The 21,868-nt window shown below is 40.8% G+C and overlaps 1 protein-coding gene across 8 annotated transcripts in view; it reads left to right on the top strand.

The window, feature by feature from the left end:
- Nucleotides 1-694: 694 nt before the first annotated feature.
- myt1la (myelin transcription factor 1-like, a) overlaps nt 695-21,868 on the top strand; it is an 89,880-nt gene continuing 68,706 nt past the window's right edge. For all 8 annotated transcript variants that reach the window (XM_026143557.1, XM_026143556.1, XM_026143554.1 and 5 more), the window contains exon 1: nt 695-912. The gene's annotated coding sequence lies outside the window, so the exon portion shown is untranslated. The remainder of the gene's footprint in view (nt 913-21,868) is intronic.

Here is a 21,868-nt window from a genome sequence, read left to right as displayed (position 1 = left end):
CCTCTTTGATGCACCAGGGAAGCAGTTCCACTGGACAGTCTGAGCGCAAATCCTCTGGAAAAGCTGCAACACATCTGTGCCAAATAAAACCTGGAGAAGGAGAAAAGGACACTTTCACAATCTGACACCCCAAAAGTTGTGTTAATGAACATTTTACTCTCAAAATAAAACTGCAGTGTGAGTAGTGGCCTACTCCAGCTACTACTAATGAAGAGAGTCTAACCTCTTTGTTCACACAGAGCTGAACAAAGGGAATTACACACTGACACATTTCAACGCCTATGGAGAGACTTTTGTCTGTGTGTGTGTGTGTCTGCAGGGTGCAAAAACAACACACAAGCACACACACACGCTCTCAGAGTCTACAGGCTTGAAATTAATTCAGAAAAAAAGCGAGTGAGAAGGAGGGATGAGGAGGTGGCGCGGTGGTGGTGAATGCATCGCTATCCTTGGAGCCTGCACGCGCGCGTGCACACACCATCGGGAGCGTCGCTGGGCTTGCGTGCGCGTCCTCGAGAAATAAAGAAAAGAGGATCAGGAAGAAGGTGAGAGAGAGAGAGAGAGAGGGAGAGAGAGAGGTAAAGGCGCCGTCTTCTTCTTCTTCGCTCTCTGCTGCAGTGTCTGATTCTCCCTCCACCATCTTCATCAACATCATCATCCTCTTCTCCCTCCTCTCTGTCTGTCTGGCCCCCCCTTCTCCTCCTCGCCCTCCTCCTCTTCCACCCCCTCCTCCCCCTCCTGTGAAGGCATGGCCAGATATCACAGCGACAAAAGAGAGAGACAGTGGTAGAGAGACCTTTAGAGAGAAAGAGAGAGAGTGAGAGCGAGGGAAGAAGGCTGCAGACTTTCAGACCTGAGAGGAAGAGGAGAGGAGGAAGAAGAGATAGAGGAGTCTCCATCTTCGCCATTTCAGTATGTTTTCCTTCTCTGAGGTTTCTCTCATTCTCGCTCTTTCTGCGGCTCCGGTTACGTTGAGCACACTGCTGTAATTTTCCTATAGTGTCACGCTCGCGTTGTTTCACAGCTCAGTTGTGTTGACAGTCCTCTTATTATTCCCGTAAGAGCGCGAGGCTGTGGAGTGTGTCTGTGCCGCTTTCCGCGCGCCTTCGCGGGAACATTGTCTGACTGTGGCACCTCTGTAATCTCCCTGTAGTGAGTCAGTCATGCTTCTGTTGTTCCCATGATATTTTGCACATGTTTGTCATGTTGTGCGTTGTTTCTATGGTGCCGTGGCGCTTTGCCTCACTGTGCCTTTTGTCACGCGTTGTACTGACTTTAATATTCCTGTCCTGTGATATTCCCATCGCAGCGCCACAGTGAGCTGTTTGAGCTGCTCAGTCTGTGGTGACCTTATGCCACCTCTTTGATTATGTTTATGCTCATTATCGTGCTCGTTTATGATTTCACTTTTATTGCTTAGAGGTGTGAGTGAGCAGACCCGGGGCTCCGTAACATCCCTGTAATATTTATGTAATGTTCCTACTGGGTGCCATGAAGCCTGTATTGTTCTGTATGGTGAGTGTATAGGATACCTCTGTAGGATATGATAATCTGGGCTGAGACCACTGTATGTAATGCTGTTTATTCCTACTGGGTTACCAAGTAATTTTCCTGTAATGATTTATGCAGAGCTGAAGTGAAGTCTGCGTTGACCTTTTGGAACCTTTAACATCTCTATTTTCAATTTGACATGTTTGAACAATCTGCTTTTCCCTGCATGGGAAGAATCTCCATAAAATTAAGGTAAATTGCTTAAATCCTTAAGAGATTATTGACTTCTACAGTAAAAATAAAAAAGTAGTTACATTTTTAACACTTAAAGTAACTTAATGCTGCATTTTCATTGTTAACTTTTAACAGCAGGCAAGAATGCAAAAAACGTCATACAATAACATAAAATACATGCTAAAATTGACTAATTTAGATTATGCGACAGCTTCACATGAAACCTGGATTACTTTTAGACTTCATCATCCAACCCAACCATCAGTGGATTATATAGGAAAATCTGCCCTGGCTTATCTTCAGTCTGCTAGCTGTGCAGGCGCCTACGCTGAGCTTATTGTACATATTTATGTCGAACCCAGTGCGCAAATTAAAGTTGCTTAATTTTAAAAAAGGGTTAGTACAGCCGTGGGAAATTACATCACTGAAACTCTTGAATAAGAACCACCTGATTTCCCTGCAGGGGGAAATTTTGGGGGGATTGGAAGCTCTGAAGCAAAATCAGGGCATCTTTAACATTTATGACTCGTGTCTTTACTCAGATATTAACTCTTTTTTTCTTCACCTAAAGTTTCAGGAACTTTCCCAGAATTAAGGTTCCTTCAGTGCATTTCCACACAAGGGTCAAATCCACAGGAAGATAAAGCAAATTATAGCCTGCTGACACATCAAATCTGGACAGCAAACCCAGTTTTCATTGGTATAAAACCTCCTGTGCTTCCTGATTATCATCTGCTACAAACTACAAATAACAAAGAACCGGTGTGGAGCTGAAAGTTTTCCAAAAAAACTGGGTGAATAAAATTGCTGTTAAAGGCGCTAACACAATCAGTGCATTCCCGACAGGTACAGTACACGTTTATGTTTCCCCAAGGACCAATTACTGGGCCCCAAAGTAACCATGTGTTTCTTCTTAAGGTCCTCAAAATGCACATAGAAGTTCTCAAGCAATAATATTTGTGCAGCTGTTTGGTAAAAATAGAAAAAATAAATATTATGATATAAAATATTAACTTTATTGTTTCATTAAAATCAATATATATTACAAGCTTCCTTCTTTTTCGTCTTGCATATCAGCAGCAGAGGTTTGCACACAAGAAGGTCCTGGACTTTGAATCTTCTGGAGGTCTTTGTGATTCTAAATTGGCCAAAGATGTTTAAAAGATAAAGAGTTGTGAGGTGAGCAAGGCTAGAAAAGTGCCTCACAAATGTCATTTCCACATGTACGAATGAATAATAAAAAATAAACCTGTAAAAGCCCCTGAGCCCAATTTTTCCTTTTTTAAAGGGTCCGTTTCTGTGCCGTCACATTAACGTGCAGAGTTCTTACCAGAGGTTCAACACCGGCCTCTGTAGGGAACCAACCCTGAGGGTGCAAATAAATACCCCCAGTCCAGGGTACAAAGGCAGGTTGTTAATTAGGAAGTTCATAAGAAGGTTTTGTTGCCGTCATGAGCATCCGATCAGAATGCACTTAATTAATAAACTATTAGATTATTATCCAGTGAACAAAGGTTTATTATCTGACTTAAAGTTAATTTCAGCCACGATGAGAAATGTGAGAAAGATGTACACTGACTGCTAAATTGGAACCGTCGATGGTGTGAAGGTGAAAAAAGTGAGTGCTGCCCTCAAATAAGGTGTGACAGGCGAATTCAATGAGGAAATGAGCAGGTGACAAAGGAACAGGAGAGCAAGTCAGTGATGAGGAAAGGATGCGAAGTGAAGAAAGTAAAGAAACATTAAAGCCTTTACTCAATTAGATAAATATAATATTCTACAAAAACCATGCGCTAGCAAAATGGAATCTCATTTATTTATTTATGATTATGTTTGTTTGTTCTTCTTCTGTAGTTTTCTTTATTCTTATACAGATCTTATAGTTGGGGGTGAAAAGCTAAAGAAACTAGAAATCTTTCCTGCAGCAGCGCCTTAAAAAGCACTGCTCAGTGTTGTAACTACTGGGGAATCATTTTGGGGGTTAAATCATTCTCACTGGAAATGGATTTAGACCCTGGCTTCAGGTACACTTGACCCTTGAAACTGGAGAGGTGGGCCGCTGTCTGGACGTACAGTATAGTCAGAAATCAGGGACAACATTCAAGCTTTTCCATGAATGAGTTCCGATTTAATGCAGGATTTCTTTAAACTGTCTGAGGTGTTCACCAGTGAATATAAAAGAGAACTTTAGAGGTCAAAGGCAGGCCGTCTTAGCGTAGGATGAGTGTTTGCATAGATATCCTTTATATATAAAATATACTTTATTCCTTGTGTTTGTTTGGTTCCATTTAAAGCAGAAGTTCATAGTTTTTCAGGGATAGCAAAGTGTCGAGACTGTTGTCTCGATCAGGCGTGAGGACTTTTGTCCAGTTTCCAGCGGCTTTATTCCCTAAACGTGTATTAAAAAAGAGAGACTCTCAGATGCTTCTATACATGACGAAAGATTTTATGAATTTCATGTGAATGCGCTCTGCAAAGTAATGAAATATTCTAGCTCAGGTGTTGGTTAAAGTCTATATTGTACTTTTAAGTGAATCATTTGCTGCGTTAGCATCCGTTCCTGTAGAAGGTCCACTGCATCAAGTGGTTTTTCTCCACTAACCGACCTTAAGTTGATTTAGGTTATAAAACCCACCAACAGCAAGTCGGCACACTATTCAAGACAGTTTGTGATGGTACAACTGTTTATGTCTCATGTCAGGGAAACTCCACCTACTTATGAATTATGCGTCATTAGATTTTTGTGAAAAATGTCTTCGTTTTTAGATGATTTTGTAGCCTTTGAATTCTAATTTTTTTGAATTTGTGTTTGAAGCTTTAAGTGTTGTTGCAGATGCTGAAAGTCGATAGTTTTCTAAAACTTGTTGCTGTCCTACCTGCTAATTTAGAGCCTGAGGTTGTGTAGGGTGAAAGGCCCAAAACTTTATTTACTTTTTCATCCTAAGACAGTATGTCTATGTCTGTATTTAGACATTTATAGATGTCTGTATTTTCACCTTTTGTCATCATTACTGGGTGATCACAGTGTTCTTGGCTGAGCGAGCTTTGATCTTTGACCACGTCTCTGTTGTTTGTCGTATCGCTGTTGTCGGAGGGAATGAAGTGGACTTTAGTTCAGTGATGTCAAACTCGTGCTCCAACCCGGACAGATGGGAAATTTTCTGTGAAAAGGTTTAGGATCACGCTTGTCGTTGATCTCAGCATGTGGTTTTGCGTAAACGGTCTTCTTCTCTGCTGCGATGAAGAATGAGAAGAGACCTGACGAAATATAATCTTCCTGTCAGACCGGGTGTTGTGGCTCTGCATGAACCGTAGGAGATTTCTCTCCTGGCTGTTTTGCTGTGTAAACAAAGACACCAGGTGAACTCAGTTGAGAAGTAATGAAAGAAAAACTCCTTTATTTTCTGTCGGCTCTCTGCAGAGTCTGAGTCAGAGACAGGCCAGAGCCCGGCGATCGTTCATAACTGCAGAGGAAAATAAACCTGCCTCATCTCCGCAGCCCAGCACCACCTGTGTGTGACAGAGGATATTAAACACAGGTTCAGCTTACACTTGACCAGTCATAGCAGACTGCTGGTCACAGATAAATTCTCCATTCACACCTGTGGGTCTCTTCACATCACAGATAAAATAATTCCTGCTGCTGCTCTCCGTGCTCAACGAGCTGTTGTGTTTCAATTTGCAGCATTCGGGAAAGTTCAGCTCAGTTTCTTTACAGCCGGGATGAGGATGTCACTTTGAACATCAGGCTAAGCTTCTACTACGCAACTGACTTGCAAATCAGTGGTTGAATGCAGATTTACAGGAGTAAGGTGGGGAAGTTGGAGGAATTTTCGCAAACTACAATTTACAATGTAGTGGTTTACACATTCATCTAACACATGAGAGATCTCGGGTTCAAGTCTTGGAGGAGACAAAAATGCCTGGGAGGGTTGTTTCGGTAAAAATCTGCCAAATCAAATATGTGGGTCCATCTGCTGTGGGATCCCCTCATGAATAAGGGAGCAGCCAAAAGAAGTTTTAAACGATAGTTTGCAACAACTTTTAAACGATAGTTTGCAACATGAGAAAGTTTGGAACATTTCACCTAACAAACCAAAGCTATACTGGTTACCCAGACACGAAAGAGCCCAGTCATTTAAGAAACAAAGCATAATACTGTCACAAACTAATTTTTGGTAGTTATGACAACCAAGGGGAAACTTCCTGTGTTGAAGTACCAAAAACTGCAATTCCTCTAATGGCCACTTGAGGCTTCCTCTAACAGTTTGTCAGTCTTCCTGACATCTAAATGTCCAACTTTAAAGCAGAAATAGACAAAAACAGCTTGGAGCTCCTCCTAGTTCCCCATTCTTAACAGCTGAAACACCTGAATTCATTCATGTGTGTTTAGGCTTAATTTAGGGGCGTGGATGCTGTAGCTCAGCGGTCCCCAACCCCCGGGCCTCGGACCGGTACCGGTCCGTGAGTCGTTTGGTACCGGGCCACGAGAGTTGAGGCTCAGGTGTGAAATGTATGGTTTTCAGGGTTTTTATTGGTTTTCAGCGTTATTTTGTTATCGTTTTTATCATTTACTCGGTTTCCCTGGGTCTTTTCACGTGTGTTATGAATAAATCTTCTTTTTTCGGTACCGGTACTAGTTTTATTTTGTTGTATTTATCCGCGACACCTTAAAGGCCGGTCCGTGAAAATATTGTCGGGCATAAACCGGTCCGCGGCGCAAAAAAGGTCGGGGACCGCTGCTGTAGCTTATTGGTGTATGGGCCTCACTTCCACTAATTTAAGTAAGTGAACTGCTGTGCAGGTAATTGTAGTTGTAGCTGTTGCAAGTGAAATCCTGGTATTTAATTAGTCTGTCACTTAGTAATAATTAGCAGGGATTGTTGCATCGCTATATCATTGAGCAGTTCTTAAATCCACCCATTATATAATAAAAACTATAACTAATACCAGAACTAAAAAACAAAACAAAAAAGAACTTAAATGAGCTGAAATTTGATTTAAAACTAAAACTGCAGAATTCTCGCAGTGAACGCTGTGGGTCAGCAGTCAGACCGTTCTCATTCTGGGGGTGTAAAATAATGCTGTTGTATAGCAGCTGGTATGCTGTTGGTTATGGTAGTAGTAAGATGGTGCAGTCAACCTGCAGTTTTTCAGTGTGAAGGATTACAGGGTGTGTTATAACCCAAACCATGATCTTTCGGCTTTGGCGCTGGTACAATTCCACCCAGAGACTTAAATTCCTATTGGGGTGGGGTCAGTGAAAGCATCCTAAGAGCTACCAACTGTGGCAACTCCTTTTGGTAAGGAGCAGCCGACAGTAACTTTCTAGTAGCGACTGTGCAGCATTCAGCTGTCGGAGACAGACATGAAGTCACATTGCCTTGTGAAAATGTGATAGATGGCAGCACCATTTGGATCTCTGGGGTTCAAAAAACTCTGCACCCACAGAGCTGATGAAGACTGGAGGAGAAGCTGAAATTAAATCTCAACAGGGCAAATGTTATAGCAAACGGTTCCCTGGTTATAAAGAACATCACATATCAGAATGTCGGTCGTCATGTCTGCAGACAGCTCAACAAATGAGGAAACACATGAGGTGGTCCAGGGGCAGCGCTCAATGTCATTTTAAGTGGGCCAAAATGGCTTTTCCTTCATAATGTAGGACATAGCAGCACAAAACATAACAAAATGAGCTATTTTCTTCAAATTTCACTTCTTGTCTTATAGCCATCATGAAAGACTATGCATTCTTAACACATACACATGCAGTGCCATTTCAGTAATGGTGTATGAACTGTAAACGAGTACAAAAATGACTTTAGCCAGCCTAAAACACCATCAACCCCAAAGATATGTTACAAGGAGCAACCAAATTGCTTTTATTGTTCTATCAGTGGCTCAAATAACAACACTGCCATCGCCATTTTACCTTTGCAGCCTTCATTCATGTGGTGGATCTCTAAGTTGGCATATCAACTTTGAGAAACACTGCCCTAAACACAACCAGCAAGAGAAAGTGGGAATATAAGAATCAGCTAGTGGTAAAAACCAAACATGAATAAATACAAACTAAAGCCTCCTGGCTGGTGAACCTAACACTTCGAGCTATCCAAAAACGGTTGTATCTCTCCATGGCCAATATTCCCAGTTGGTGCACCAACACCAGAAGACGCCTTGTGTCTAACAAAGGCAGAGGAAACATTACGTGATGCTCTGTGATTAGAACACACTGGGTCTGTGCTGGAATTATAACTGACATCGTTTGTGGTTTTCAGAAAATTCCAGCTCAGGAAGACGAGCACCATACGAGACATTGGCATGACACCGACATTTGCAGGTTTACGTAACATCTGAACATCTGACAGTCTTTCTCTGTGATGTCACACTGTCAAGTCAGACCGACACGACCTCATCTGAACTGCCCGCCTGCATGTCTGTCCGTCTGTCTGCCTGTCTGCCTGCGGTTTATTAAATCTAAGCTGCTGCCAAGACTGCCATCAATCTGATTACCTCACTCTGATCAATGGAGGTCACACACACACACTCACACACAGACACGATGCAGAAGGCTTCATCACAGTCTATTGTGGAGCCTCGAATGACTCATAGTGTAAAAATCACAGACGCACACACACTCTCTGGATAAGGACACACACATTTTCAGTGATTCAGTGTGGGTAGATTCTGTTCTCTATGAAGAGTGTGTGTGTGTGTGTGTGTGTAAAATCATTCATGTTAGCAGACCGACAGCTGGTTTCTGTGGAGTCCGACTCAGAGCGTTGATTACTGGAAAACTTAGTAATATTTTTTCCATCTTTTATGGCCTCTGACCCCTGAAACATCTGTAATCTTATCTCACAGCTGGAGTCTGTCTGGGTGAAAAACTCAAATATCTTAATTGTTAGGCTTCCTTCCTTTAAAAATGATTCAGAGAGTCACCTCAGATTTGGTTGGATGTTTTCTGTTCCTTCACACACACACACACACACACACACACACACACACACACACACACACACACACACACACACACACACACACACACACACACACACACACACACACACACACACACACAAATTCAAGCAGGAGTAATGATTGTGGATCTCTGTAGCCACTCACGACCTGCTTTGTCTGCTTGTTACAGATCATTAAAGCTTCACACATTGACCGCATCCACTCATCATCCTGTCAGTCACTCAGCCCCGCCCCGCTGCTCTTTGCCACAGAGGTGAATGATGGGAGGTGGAGGAGTCGTTAGCGGCCAAATCTGTGTCTACATGATGAAAAATGACAATGACGTGAGCTGTGAGCTGGTATCTAACACGTCGGTTTCTTGCTTTTAGAAGCAAAGTGTTGTTTTTGCTCCAGTAAACCTGCTGAAGGTTGGATAAGATTTCCTTACTTTTATTCATTTTTAATTTTTATTTACTTTAAACCTTTTGTCCTCTGTTTAGTTTTTGTGGATGGTTGTTTCATTTGAGTGCTTTCTGTTCCAACAAATGTTTAGTTTCACTTAGGTTTGTAATAGTTTTAGTCTTTATATAATTTGCATAGCGTTTGTCAGACAAGCCAGTTGTCAAATACCAGTCATGTAGACATCACAGCCTCAATAAACAGAAGCACCAAAACCTCCTCATGCTTGTTTCGTTGAAAGGCATCAGCCCAAACAGTTGTTTCTTCTTTATCTTTTTTAATTTATAAGAATACTATATTATTACACCTGAGTTTTATGCCAGTTAACAGAAACTTTTTTTCAAGGATCCACTGCCCCAACTTTGTCCAGCTCCTCCTAAGTAAAACAAACAAACAAACAAACAAAGAAACACTATAATTTGACACTGAGTTACATTGTAATTAACTTTATGGAAATACCCGATCCAATACTTGTGTTTGATCAATAAGCCAAATTCCTCACTCTGTGGAAGAGACTGGGAATCTTTCACTGACGTTTAGGGCAATGTTATTTTACCACAAGTACAACAACCATTTTCCAAGAACGTGGCACCAGTATGGGTCGCCTATTTAACCAACGTTGGTTAAATAGGCGACCCATACCATATGAGGTAAGGCTAATGTGAATGCCTGGGTCCAAGTCTGCTTGGATACCATTTACTGAATGTCTTTCTTCCAGCTTTCCCTGTCTTGTCTGCGCTATCCTACCAAACAAAGACTAAAATGGTTGCAGTCATTGGAGCTCTTTAGTCCTGTTGACTTACTTAATCACAGTTTGTGTTTAAGCACAAAAAATTGCAGACATACAAAGAGAAGCTGTTGGTGTAGCACAGCTGAAACGCCTCCAAACTGCTGCCACTTTGCTGTTAGGCTCCTGGATGATTTCTCTCAGTAGAAATCGCTGCAGTGCTTTAAAGGTGCTGCAATAAAAACACAGAACAGCATGAAACTGAATTTGATACTTAGCTCATCAGTGCATTGCGACCTATAGTGTAGTTTTATTGAACTACAATAACAGTAGATGTCACAAATTCATTTCCACATATAAACAATTACAATAAACAATTTTTATTTTTAGAAGTTTGGTCAGTCAGTCACCGTACTCAGGCAATTAAGATGCAAGCAAGTTTGCATCATTGCTCTCCAGGCTCTTGTGGTCAGTGCCAGTCTTTGATACTTTTTGGATAAAGTAATTACACTACATTGCAGAGTGTAATGTAGTGTCATTATTTTATCCATATAGGGGACATTATTTAAGCTGGTTCAGCCTTCATAGATTTGCTTCTGTCGCTGCAAGCCTCTTTGCAGCCCACCTCAACTCCTCCGTTTCATGCTACATTTGACTTAATCAGTGTCATATCGATGGTCACTGATGACTGCTCTGTCTTATTTTTTGGTCTTGCTCATGCCTTCCTCACTTTTTCGTGTTTTCTTGTCTGAACACGTAAGTACTGGAAGTTTCAGAATAGAGCCAGACTTTCAAATCCACCTTACTGCAGACAGAACTCCCGTCTTGCATCTTTTGGAGAGCAGTTCTTGCCCTAACATCCAAATTTGTGTTCATCAAAATTGACTTGATGCATGCTCAATCATCCGGGTAAGGAAATCCCAAAAAGTTCATTCTGTTCATCTGGACGTAGGTGAAGAAGTCCCTTGGATGAGTGACGACTTGTTTCTCCCGCTGAAAACATTCCAGATGAACAGAATCAACTTTTTTGGGCATCAAAATGAACGTTTAGCTTTGCTTCCTGTTTAATGTTCTGGAGTGTTCATTGTAAGAAGCACAAGTTACTGTACATGTTCTCTACACACACACTTATCTTGTTATTAAGAGACAAAAAAAAGCACACTCAAAGTGTGTACTTTGTTACTGGAAAACACAGCATAGAGTAATGATTCAGACTGACACTGCTGGACTGGGTTTGGAAGTAGTTTTGTTTCAGTAAAGTTGGAAGTTTATTGTCAGGGATCAAAACTTTGTACTGAGCCTTAGCAGGAAGTAAGAGCCTTCCTTAATTCTTCCATATCCCTAAGTAAGCTTTAGAAGACTAAACCTCAAGATAAAGTTATTTGAAAATGAAGATCCTGAATGTCCATTGAGCCAAATCCTTCACGTTCAGTACATTACCCTGTGGAGTTTTTTTCTGCATCCTTCAAGCCTCCTCCTCAACACGAACCTGAAAGAAATCGAACTCATGTTACTGGAAAAAAAAATCCAGATATCGAGAAGCACGACTTGTTGCTCACAGTCATCCTGTTAAGAATTCATAGCATGTTAAGATGCTGACTTACATAAGAGTGCTGCGAGTTTCTTTGTGAGATGAAAGCAGGATTATAATATAGTGATCTGATGACTCACTGACACCCATGAATTAATGTTGGCCTTTAGCCTTTTGGCATTTTACGACCTTCTGCTGTATCTCTTTTATCAGTTTTTCAGTTGTCTAACAGAAACAGACACATACCTGCATGTCAGTGATTGACAACCACTGCTGTATGGGATCATTTGAGGTCAAATTCAGCTTTTAAAACTGTGTCCGTGTGTGAATCTTCACAGTTATGAAGTGAATAATGTTTGACAGAAGCTGTTCCAAGGGCTGAGGAGGAGTTTTATCTCCTCTGAAGTGCTGACGTGACACCTCAGACCTGGTCATCTAACTGGAAGAAGGAGGAGGCCGGCAGGGTGTTTGTGTCCAGGTCTGAGGATATGAAACATGGCACTTCAGATTCCCACATTTACAGGAGGGCACATGGAGTGCAGCAGGGTTAATTATGGCCAGCACACCCTGCAGGAGAGTCAGGTCTTTGGCAAGCTCATGTGTGAAGTGGGCTCATGTATCCGTACATTTATGGAAAAAATTACGCCGAGGCAGAAAACTGCATTTATTTCCGAGCTGCAGTTACCAAGAGCAAGCGTAACAGGCTTTTGTTCATATTTTGCGAATTATAAAAGTGATTTTACTGAAAAAAAGTAGCTGGGAAATTATGAAAATAATAATGAGCTTCAGTCCTGTAAAAAGTCATTAAAATGACTCCACTGTGAACAGCAGCAGCGGAAAATGACTCTCACAGTATTTTTGCTTCTTTTAAACACAATTCTCCTGATTAGCCTCTCATACTTTTACTTAAATATCTCAACAGCTCAACCTCACCTTGCAGCAGAGTGATTTTACGCTGTGATATTTGCCTGTCACGCGGCACCGAACGCTTCTTGATCGACTCGAGAAGATCGTTTTTTGTTTTGTTGTATTTCGCCGTTCGAGCTTTTGGATTCTGCTGTGACTGAACCTGCAGTTCACAATGAGCTGCTGCTTCTCAGCCTCTCTCTGTGATTGGTCAGAGGTTAATTGACGCGGCTAATCACCCGATCAGTCCAGTCTCCATGGAAACCAGAATGGAATGAGGGAGGTGATGAACGAGGAGTCGAGGCCTTCACACCAGGCTTAAATGCTGCAGCTTTTTTTTTTAATAGTGTCTGTTTACACCACAAACTGTACTGCAGTACTGTTTGTGCACCAGTGTAACAGCGTGAGGATCCGCTCTGTCCTTTGTATCAGCTGTCAGTCCTAATAGCACGAAAATATTTATCTCCAGGCTGTGAGTGCAGAGGTTGAGTAAATGTGGTCATCTTTTGTAGACACACCTTTACTGTGTTAATATGAACTTTCAGAAAATACAATGGTTCAGGTGAATGAGCAGGTGGTTACGATGCAAACGAGAGCAGTGGATCTCCACTTGGCTTCTTGCTATCTTTCCTTTATTCCTCTCCACTGTCTGTGTCAAAATCAAGACAAAATTCCTCAAAATAAATCTTAAAATAATAGAAATAGCATGGAGTGAAATAGCTATACATAATGTAATCTGCTTATGCACAAGATGTTCTTTGACGCTAGCGTCCTAACGCATTACCTGCTGATAACCGTTGCATCAGGGTACAGATGGTAAAGGATAGCTTATGCATCCATGAGCCACAGAGACCAGCTTGGACAAATAGCACTATCTGATGCCACAGGAATAATACGGACTGCAAATATAGCCCATTCCAATGCCTGGACGCCCTTTAGATAAGCAGAAGTTTTGGCATCTGTGCCTTGATGAACTGGAAACTCAATGCCGGGACATGACGGCCTCTTTTAACAAGCTACAAAATCCTCATTAGGAGGTTTGAAGTGTGGCGGTGGAGTCAGTTGCAAGTTCTTCACCTTCAACACCTTGGTTCACGTCTCGTGGTTTTATTTTTCAGTCACTTCTTTTCTTTTGATTTCACTCGCTGATGTTTGAAGAAATTAAAAATAGGGCTGGTCTCACAAGTGAACTCGTTTTGGTGGATTTCCTGATTATCACAGGTTTAGACACAGAAATAAAAAAGATTGTTACAATGAGTTAAGAAACTAATGTGAACACTGGCTTTATGGTACTTTATTATTATTGTTGTTAGACAACTTCTGGGACTGACTCTGAGAGACACTGGCCATTATTTTTTATGCCTATGCATGGTTAATATGCTTTTAATTGCTGAGGACTGTCTTGCTGTGGACTACAACTGTATGGCTGCTCAATCAGGCTTTAAAATGTGAAAAAAATAGAACAGTTAATTAAGACGTTCTGCAGAAATTTCATGCCAATCCATCAAACAGCTCCACTGATATTTTGGCAAGACCTTAAGTGGTCAAGCAGCTGCCATCGGCTCTAGACTCGCACGGCTCACATAAATAATATTTTATAGGTCACCAATAAAAGCAGTTTACATCCAGAATAATAAAAACATTCTGCAATGATATGAAGACAAACACGAGGCAGCACTGCACCTCTCTCTCTCTGTTCATTTGTGCTGTTTGGTTTGTGCACTGCAGCATCACATCACACACCAGGTGTTTCTGTTTGTTGGGTTTGTTAAAGTTCTCTGCTGTAATAAAACACAGAGCTGCTGTCTGGCTCTGGCACAAACACACACCTCACCTGGCTGCCTGATCTGCGCGTGTGTGTGTGAGTGTGTGTAAGCTTGTTTGGACTCACAAACATTTGCCTGTGAGTGTTTGGATGTGTGCAGCAGATTCTCTGCTCCAGCCTGAAACTGGAGCAATTTTAGGGAGCGATGACAAATGATTTACAATCATTTTTAGGTATGAAAGTGGGTCCTCGGGTTGTTGAGTGATTTCCTGTCCGTCTGTCCATTCATCCATTTTCAGCTGCTTATCTGCAGTCGGGTCAAAGTGGCAGCAGACTAAGCAAATTAGTCCACACGTCCATCTTCCTGGCAATATCTTTGAGCTCCTCCTGGGTGATGTGGGCGGCATTTCCAGGCCAGATGAGATAAATCATCTCTCCAGCGTGTTCGGGGTCAGTTCTGGAGTCTCCTACCAGTTGGTTGGGTCTGGAAATTCTCCAATGGAAGCCACCTAGGAGGCATCCTGAAACACGTAAATTGGCTCCTTTCTGTAGCTCCTCGCTGTGTGAGTCCAGCCACCCCGTGGAGGAAAATAATTTCAGCTGCTTGTACTTTCTAATCTTTCTTTCAGTCACTACTCAGAGCTCATGACCGTAGCAAGGACTGAAACATAGATCGAAAAGTTAAGCCCCTCCTTTGACATTGAATTCCTTGTCTTCGGGTTGTTCTGTCGTTTTCTTTAATTGCTGGGAATTACTTTATGCACTCTAGGTTGAAGTAAGTGTCATTACAGCAGGACTTTTCCATTACTTGTATCAAAAATCCCTCAGCTTGGAGTAGAACCCTGGACTTCAAACATTTGGCTTCAAAGGTGGTCCCAACTTCAATTTTAAAGCACTTTTTTGTGGTACTGATTGATTTTCAGTCATACGCCAGGCATGTAAAACTCGTCAGTTTTCAGCCCACTCTTGTGTACTTGAAGGGTCTCTATGGCTTCATTACACATAGTACAGTTATTGTACAAAAACATCAGCTGATTCAGGTCTCATTCTCTCACAGTCTCACCAACAGCTCAATCCAGGCTCTGCACATGATCAGGGGTCTCTGGCTCCTCCCACCAGGGTGCTGAACAAATGCAGTTCATGTTATGGATACAGTAAGCCACATGTTTCCTGCAGTACACGGTTAGCATGCATACAACCCTCATGAATCTCTTTTGTGTGCATGCATGAATGCCACAACGTGACTGGTTCATGTGTTTCAAGGATCGGTTTTTGATTGGCTCGTTGGGGGGGCAGGCCATCTCTAAGTGCCATGCCTCTCCTTTCTAATGTCTATGACATTGCACCCCATGGTGTCTTGATATAGAAAGTAAATGATTTGATGGTGCTTGCTCCGCCTCCTCCATGATGTTCTTACATTGTACTGAACTTTTGCACAGTTTTGCTAAAAAAAACAAGCCCGTCACAGATATAGTTACTAAGTGCTGAGATGGCTTTGACCTACAGGGCAATCTGCAGCCACCATTTCTTTTTAATGTGGCACCTTTAGATTGTTTTCAGGCAAAAAAAATAGTGCAACAAAAATGAGAACACCGTAATGTACATTTCTGCTGTAACCCAAAAGTGCGTGAAACTCGAATGAATTTGTGTGCATTTGGAAGACTGTGTGTGTGTGTGAGGGTACACGCTTTATATTGAAGTGTGTTCCTCAGTATAGGGGAGCTCTGCATCATATTGTACCAGACAGGCAGAGTGCTGGACTGAATACTAAGCAGCAGGAAGCTCCTCTTCACACAGCGCCAATCCAGCCATATAGGACACAGTGACACATACACTCGCTGGCTGAGAGCTTCTATTTCTTTCCATTTTTCACTTTACTAATTCAGGTTGGTCTTTCATAGCAAAATTAATGGACATCTAAGAGGCGCACTGTATTATTACACGGTAATTACTACTCCATAGCTTAATATTTCTTATTATTAGACAACCAAACACATATGTTTGTATGCTCTTCTTGCAGGGGTTTCATAAACATTATGCATTTTATAGCTAATAACATTATTAAAACCACAAAATAGTGAAATTATGAAACTTGATGTTCCAAAACGGCTGCTATTTTAAAATAATATACAGTGCATACTATGAAAACAACACACCTTTCCTTCCAGCTGAGTCCTTTCAAATGCCGTGTGACTTTCAGAAGTTTCTAAGAAAATGCGGGAAGTTCCTCATTTTCTAATGTAATTTTCCAACTTAGTGTCATTTTAAATGTTCCTATTTATGTCATTGCTCTCAAAAAATAAATTTCTAATGGTTTCAAATATGCCCTTCTTTTTGAAAATGTTTTTCCTCACTCGCAAACGTCTATAACAGCCTTTCTTTCTCCATAATTCTACCGTCTTCACCAAAAATGATGCTATATGAAAATATCCTTTTTCATATAGCATAAGATTATTGGATAATATTGATATCAGAATTTCCCCATTTTCCCAGTAAGTCCTTTAATATTATTTCTTCTCTCCAAAAATCTGATAAAATATAATTTAAAAAAATCACAATTCAAATTAATTTTTAAAAATGCTGTTCACCAAAATCTGTCTTCTTTCCAAACACAGTCTGTTCTGACTCTACTCAAAATCCCCCCAATTTGTAGAGATGCTCTCACTTTTCAGAAATAAGTTAACTTAAAACGTTCTTCTTTCCTCCCTTTTCTGAAATGTTTTTAAAATGATTTTTTCAGAATTAAAAATCGGTTTCCACAAAATCTCCTCAATTCCTTGTTTTCAGAAGTTTTTTTCTTCTCCCTGTTATAAAGAAGTCCTTGTCCTCACTCAACAGAAATCTTCTCTTATTTCAATAAGTCCTCTTTCCAACAACATTTTCATTATCCTTGACTTATAATAATGCCCTTCCCCTTAAGAAACAGAAAAAGAAAACAAAAATAATAAAATGTTAAAATCAGTTTCCCAAAATTTGACATTTTGTCTCATTCTTTTCTTATTTACCAAAACATGTTCTTGATTAAAAATACAAAAATATTACAACTTTACATAGTTGTAATATTCATCATAGTTTAGCATGTCCTTAGTTTCTAAAATAGCTCACACTTTCCACTTAATGTCTTTCATTCATGTCAGTGCCAAAATGTCTTTAATTCCTCTCTTTACAGTATTTCTTTCACTCTTCTTATAACGACTTGCTGTTTAACAATTCCAGATGTCCTCCCTTTTCAATAATGTTTTCCTTTTCCGAAAAAAGTCTCTGACTTCCCCCTCCTCTTATTATTCTATTTCACATTACTGTTATTTTGTCCCAGTTTTCCTCACTTTCCAAAACTACTTGTTATTTCCCCCTTCATTCCGTCTACGAATATACCTCTCCACAAATCTCCTCGCTTTCCAGAAATGTCCTCGCAGTCCTGAAAGTCCCCGTGTCCAAAACCTGAGCGCGGTCCTCAGAAAGACAAAGAGAACCACAAAGAGGATGCAGCCTATAGAAATGCACATTCATAAAGGCGCAGTAGTGAGGTTAGCGCACCCTCTGCACGCGCTCAAACTCACATTACTGCGCGCACATTAAGCGTGCAGCCCACTCAGTCGTATAGTTTCCAGGGGAGGTGGAGGAATTTTTTTTCGGCTCAGCTCTTCACAGCAGAGGGAGGGAAGACTGTGTTTGATGTAGGGCGCGTTGGAGCGCCCTCAGTGAAGTGGCGGCCTTAGATGCACCCAGCCTCGGTATGCTGTGGAAACATAATGGGAGCTGGTTGAGAGTTCAGGCGAGGCTGTCCAGAATTTACATTTATATTAAGACTGCAAACCCCCCTGAGCTGCACTGCAGCCGAGGAGAGACGCACTCGGAGCTGCTGTGTTCACGTCTTCATGATCAAACTGTTGTTTCACTCTTGTTTCGCTCTGTCTTATGTTGCTCTTTGCATTGAAATGCTCGCAGCAAGATGCTGTGGAGATTTTTGGGGGGCTCATTTCATCGCAAGATGTGGTTTTTGCGTTGCTTAAAATGTCAAAAAGATGCAGTGCGTTGGTTCGGTTGGGATTTTACTGATCTCAGCGCTGCATTAATGGTTTTTTAACATTGCATCATATTTCACAGAAGAAGCACATTATGAGAATCTTAAACATTGCCCTAAATCACTCCCAGTTTCATTTATCATACTGTGTGCTGTAGTCACACTATACTTTCTCTGGCATCTAAGTGGCCCTCAACAATTCCCACAGTGGACAAGTTAGTGTTGATGGCATGCACTCAGCTTTCTACTACCTATTTAAAAATGCAGTACATCATATAAGAGATTTCTTCCTTCGGCTTCTCCCTTTGAGGATCTCCAGAGCAGACCATCAGCCTTCATCTCACCCTGTCACACCAACCCCTGTATGTCCTCCTTCACTACATCCATGGGTCTTCTCTGTGGTGTTCCTCACAACAAAATAAGATCATTAAAAGGTTTATGGCAAAGAACCTGACCTAAAATGAATCTATTCTGATATTTAACTATATTTAACAATATTCCAGTGCAATCCTTGACCTGCTATGATGCACATGAAGATGAAACTAATGAGGAGAGGTAGTAGTTTTGTTACATAAAGGCTTAAGGGTTCAATTTAATGGATTCTGGCCAGATGAAATCTACTCGATTGGTAATAACAAGCATATTTTTCATAATAATTAATCATTTCAATTCAATTTTATTTATTCAGCGCCAAATCACAACAACAGTCACCTCAAGGTGCTTTATAATCTAAGGTAGACCCTACAATAATACATACAGAGAAAAACCCAACAATCATATGACCCCCTATGAGCAAGCACTTTGGCGACAGTGAGGAGGAAAAACTCCCTTTTAACAGGAAGAAACCTGGTAAAGAGATGTTAGAGATTAATAACAAGTATGATTCAGTGCAGAGGTCTATTAACACATGGTGACTGAAGAAGAAATACTAAATGCATCATGGGAATCCCATTATCCCATTATTCCCATTATTTCAATAAGACTATATAAGACTATATATCTATATATATATATATAAGACTATATATCTATATATATGTATATTAGGGGTGCAACGATACACAAAATTCACGGTTCGGTTCGGTTCGATACTTTGGTGTCACGGTTCGATATTTTTTCGATACAAAAAAAATGTTCATGCCTTTTTAATTTGTCATTTATTAAAATTATAAATATATATTTTAACTCAAAAGTACAGTTTTTAAATTTAACCCTAACCCTTGTGCGCGTTTTTTATTTTGACAGCGAATGCGCACCTGCGGACCACTTATGTGCAGTCCTGGTTATTTAGCTCGTCATATTGCAGCCACAGAAATTCTTTTGTCCATGAAACCATGAAGCTGCACTTTCTTTTTGCCTTATAGTCTGATTTGTCATAACTTCTCCGTTTTGTGGTAAGCTTTTCTTTGGCTGTCACTTCTTCACCCTGACCTGTCTTATTTGGCTCAGAAGAAATGAAATATATATCCTCAACCTCTCACATGTTTAAGCTTGCTGCGGGAGATTTCACTTGTCATGTTTGCATAGTAAGCTAACGATTAATAAGACGATGTCAGAGGAATTGGTGCACAAATTTTCATCACTCACAGATCAGTGCTGTCGCTCTCTATACACAGTTCGCGCGATTGCAAAGTGAAAGCAAAAAAACAAGCGCAAATTCAAACGCGATTTCAATATGTTACATATTGACAGTGGCTCACCGATGCCAATGACATAATTACCCAGCTACATTTCTGAAAGAATGCAAAAGCATTGACATATATTTTTCTTCCTACAATAGCCCGACGGGCAGGGAAGAGATAGATTTTGGTAGCCCGACTGAAAAAAATCACTAGCCCCAGGACGTCGGGCTAGCGATATTGCAAGCCCTGTATCTGATTGAGGAATCACTCATCTTTGGAAAAGAGAGTTTATTACAGAGAAATGTCTCTTTCCAAAATAAAAGCTATACTATCCGCTTCTTCTGGGCTATATTCTCAGCAGCATAAGGAGAATCATGTGCTAACAGCTGTCTAAATGACTCGGCTAAAGTTAGTAGCATGCTTGTTGTTTTTGTCTTTGCACTAGGATGATGTCGGCATAAATGTGCAGTCATATTCGTTGTGTTCCCACTAGTGATTTCAGGTTAATCTCGTTGAAATGACCTTAACGCCATAACACGGCAAATCTCCGTTAACGAGCTACCGCCGATCGCCCCGTGCATGGGGCTAGACGGCCAACACGTTAACGAGCTAACTGCGCTAACACACTAGCTCCCACCCATGTAATTGAGCATTGCACGGCACATCCAACATACTGTTTTACTTTAGTCCATGACTCGCTTACCTTCAGGGTCATACGTCACATGAAAACCAAAATAATTCCAAACGCCAGATCTGGAGAGCTTAACTTCTGTCTTGCTAGCTTGCCCTGCGCTCTTCCTTCTGACTATGCTGTCTGTGTTGAGCACTCAGTGGATCTGCGCTCGACAGTGCAGCCTAGGCGGAGTAGTCGAACGCAGATTCACTGAGCGCTCCACACAGACAGCATCGTCAGAAGGAAAGTTGATAAAATAAATTACAAATGTTGTATTGTTCGATACATATGCGTACCGAACCGAAAGCACTGTATCGAACGGTTCAATATCGATACGAATATCGTTGCACCCCTAATGTATGTATGTATATATATATATATATATATATATATATATATATATATATTTTACTAAAAATGTTTTTGCTTCAAGAATATTTTTTTCGGTGTGAAACAGGAAGTGGAAACAAGGGAGGCAAGCAAAAGTACCACATGTTCAAAACCGAGGGAGACAAAGTATATAAACATCAGAAACATGAGAAGGAATAACAAATCAAAACAGTGACCAAATTTGGTTTTACTTTCAAACCCTAACAGAATATATTTACTGTGAAAGTGTAAAAATAAAAAAATAAATCTGTGGTTCAGTGTAGGACTTGAAACGTGATCTCTGGTGTGATCGATCTAATTATTCTTGCCTCTTGCCTCCGAAACGTCGAGTTTTGAGCCCTGCAAAATCTCAGCTTCGTCTACATGTGCAAAACTCAACAGATGTCGACGCGGCCTGATGAGAAATGTGTTGATGGGAAGGAATTCAAGCCTCGAAAACACATAAATACCACGACTGTTTCAGGAACACAAATGTCTGCCTGCAGACACCGACGCCGACGTGTGCAAAGTCATTAGGAGAAGACCTTTCGTGCGCAGTTTCAAAGGGCTTTTCTTCTGCGTTAAAAACGGGGAGGCTCTGACCCTCTTTTAAAGGTGACCGATGTCGAGGCTAGAGCAGGGCGATATGGCCAAAAATATTTATCACGATATATATTTGAAAATTTGCGATAACGATATAACCGACGATATAATTGATGCGAGACAAAATACAACTCCACAACATTACTAGTGCAAAAAGACAACCTTCCATTTATTTTCACATAAACAAGAAGCTGGTTTTTATGTACATTAAAGCTTTATAAAAATTTAACAGTGCAAATGCAAATTCCTTGCTGAAAGTTAAACCAAAAGGCATTTCCAGTAGAAATGGGCTGACATATCCTGAGCATAACCATGTATAATATCCACTGAAGTTAAAAAGAGGTGCTTTGCAACATTAAACTGCAGTGTGCAGTACGTATTTTTCGGACCATAAGGTGCACGGGATTATAAGGCACATTAAGCGAAACAAAGCAGTCAGATAAATCAAACTTTATTAAACTCATTCTTCTTGCTTCCTCCACTTCTGTACCATTGATTCATTAA

Source organism: Astatotilapia calliptera, chromosome 15 (genome assembly GCF_900246225.1).
Source record: "Astatotilapia calliptera chromosome 15, fAstCal1.2, whole genome shotgun sequence".
Lineage (NCBI taxonomy): Eukaryota > Metazoa > Chordata > Actinopteri > Cichliformes > Cichlidae > Astatotilapia > Astatotilapia calliptera.
The sequence above is the reverse complement of the archived record's forward strand: the minus strand, read 5'-3'. Positions and strand labels throughout refer to the sequence as shown.